Genomic DNA, 2,896 nt, shown 5'->3' with positions numbered 1-2,896 from the left:
TCCTTAAGTTTGAGAAAGTCTTGGCAGAAAGCTTCATTGGATGAATGCATTACAATGATGTCCATTACCAGAGAGAAGGCACACAACTGATGACACTAACTACTGGAACAAGAGAAGCTGCACTCTATGGAGAGGCCTTGGAGATGGGCCACACATTCACAGTGGGTCTCTCAGGATAGCTTCTGCCAAATAAAGAACTTATTATGGGCTGCAGTGATGCGGGTCTGGGATCTAAAATATTTGTTGAGGTTAGCCTTAGAGGTGCTGTATGGGAGGACCTGGGGTCATCATTGGGATAAAGCTGCTTGATAAGTTAAAACACTGATGGGCCAGCATTATCTAACAGAAAGGCATGGTGCTGCATATCATCTGTTGTCTTACAGATGCAGAAATGTTGTTCAAGCTGGGTGCTGTACCCGATCCAGGGCTTCACCTACCAGTTAAAGAGCAGTGGCAAATGCCAGATATTGTACACCAACCAGTCACTCTGTGTTATCTGGCCCAAGATCAGAGGGGCCTCCAGCTGCACCACCAATGTCTCATTGGTTTACTGTATCTGCTGTAGAAAGATCACTGTGTGCATGAAGACCACAGTTCCTGTTGCAGTTGCTAAGGAAAACAGCACCCAATGAGCACTCACTGAGACAAGACACATGTATCACAGTCTTACCTTGTCACCAGTTAAGTCTTCAAAAAATTGAGAACAGGAAGCACTGTCATTTAACGTTTTAATTAATACAGAATTTGGAAAGACTTAAAAAAAAACTGATGAATGAAAAAAAGGAGACCAAATTTTTGAATATCCAAAAAAGGTTAACTTTTTCTTAAAGTGTGCAGGTCCAAAGAACAAAGTTGCTCAGTTCCTAGCAGGAAACTCTAACAACACTTAGAACAAAGAAATGGGTAAAGTCTCTACCCTGCCTTGTTTCTGAGCTAATGTTAGTGTTCAGCATGGATTATGAAAATGTGTCTAGGTTCAATAGTCACCACTGAAAACATCTCCAAGTCTGAAAATGTCATGCTTTGTAGGACCCATCCCCAGAAGTGCAACATCAGAGGCATATGACAACGGCAAGCACTGGCCAGAGCAGCAGGTATGGCAGCAACTTTAGAGACAAACAAGTCTTCAGTAGAGGTATTTTTTTATGGACACTTAATGTAGTGTAGTAGTGCATATTGCTGAAGTTGTATGTGTTGATTGATAGTCTCTGGCTGCCAGTAGTATCACCCTCTGACAGCCCAGCAGCTGACTTCTTATTAAGGTCTGAAGGTTGGCTGCTGATACTGCAGAGTCACAGGCGGTAATTTCTGTGGTTCACAGATGGTAGGTTGTCAGTGTTTTATGGAGGGTGCACAACAGCAGCTTCTCCAAGACTACTTTAAATAATAAATGAACAATAAAAAAAATATGAGAAGAAAAATCTTATGGCCTCAGGAAGTAAAACAATTTTACTCAAAGCAGTAACATGTTGCTTTTCAACTGCTTCTGATAACTTAAGTTGATTGATTTGAGAAGTTTCTTGAGCTGTTTGGCAGAGAACACAGGAAAAACTTCTGCTAGAAATTCAAATCAAGGACCAGTCAACCTGACCTAAAAAGTTAACCTAATCTTCTCTTAGTAGTTCTCTGTAAGTATGATGGTTGGCTGGTGGGAGGGGACCAAACAGCGAAGTCATCGGTACCTTTAAGAATGAATTCATGGAACTGTTACATTTCCATCTGACTTCCAGAATTTACCTATTTCTCAGTTTTCTGAAGGGAACACATCCCCACTTGCCAGTAAAGGCTGTATTAACATGTCTCTGTATTTGGTTTATGTGTTCTCAAGAATTTCTCTACACATCAAATTTATCTAATTTTGGAATTTTGGACATTGTTGTGAAGGCTCACTATTTGATAAGAAATGTCCAGCATTTTTCAAAAAGTAATATGACCTGAACATGAGTTGTTTAGCAGGTGCCTCACTTTCTACTGAATAAGTAATCCAGATAACATTAACTTTAATTGGTCACTAAGTCTCTCCTGTAGGCAGTACAATTGGCAAGCTGAAGTTTTACTGTGCACTGATGGAGTTTGTAAAACCATTGTTTCAAATCTTTTGCAAATGGATAAAGTAATTTAAATTAAAGTTACAATGTCTATTGATTTGTGTTTTTTTTTAATTTACTGCACATTATATTAATAAAATTTTGTGTAGGTGGCATTGGAGAGCTTTCAAACACTTCAAAAACTTCATGGTATTTGATTACACTGTTACACATGTATAAAGTAAATGATTTCAGTCCTTTATATCAAATGAAATTTAAAGATTTAAGTATAACAGTCTAATCATATATCAAAAAAATCATGAAATACTGTCTTAATAATTTTGTTCCAAATAATTTTCATAGTCTACAATTTAAATAATATTGTGGTAGCCATAAGAATTATTAACACTAAGAAGTATTAATTATTTGTATTTAATCTTAATTTAAATTCCATTGCTCTGATTGTACCCTCTGAGATTGCATGTTACAAGGACAGTAAATGGGATAGACTACAAATCAGTAATGAAGAAAAAGTTGGAAGCTCAACATCAGATGATGACATTTCCATCACTGAAAATGAATTCAGCAATAATCACAAAAGTTGAAGAAGCATTATATTGGTGATATTGCATGAATCTATGGAAGATCATATATAACATTCATAAATTATAAATGTTTTCTGTTGGGAAACAGCTGGACTTCGGATACAAAGACATGTTGCTGTTGTCTTCAGTCCTGAGACTGGTTTGATGCAGCTCTCCATGCTACTCTATCCTGTGCAAGCTTCTTCATCTCTCAGTACCTACTGCAACCTACATCCTTCTGAATCTGCTTAGTGTATTCATCTCTTGGTCTCCCTCTACGATTTT

Source organism: Schistocerca gregaria, chromosome 6 (genome assembly GCF_023897955.1).
Source record: "Schistocerca gregaria isolate iqSchGreg1 chromosome 6, iqSchGreg1.2, whole genome shotgun sequence".
Classification (NCBI taxonomy): Eukaryota; Metazoa; Arthropoda; class Insecta; order Orthoptera; family Acrididae; genus Schistocerca; species Schistocerca gregaria.
The sequence above is the reverse complement of the archived record's forward strand: the minus strand, read 5'-3'. Positions refer to the sequence as shown.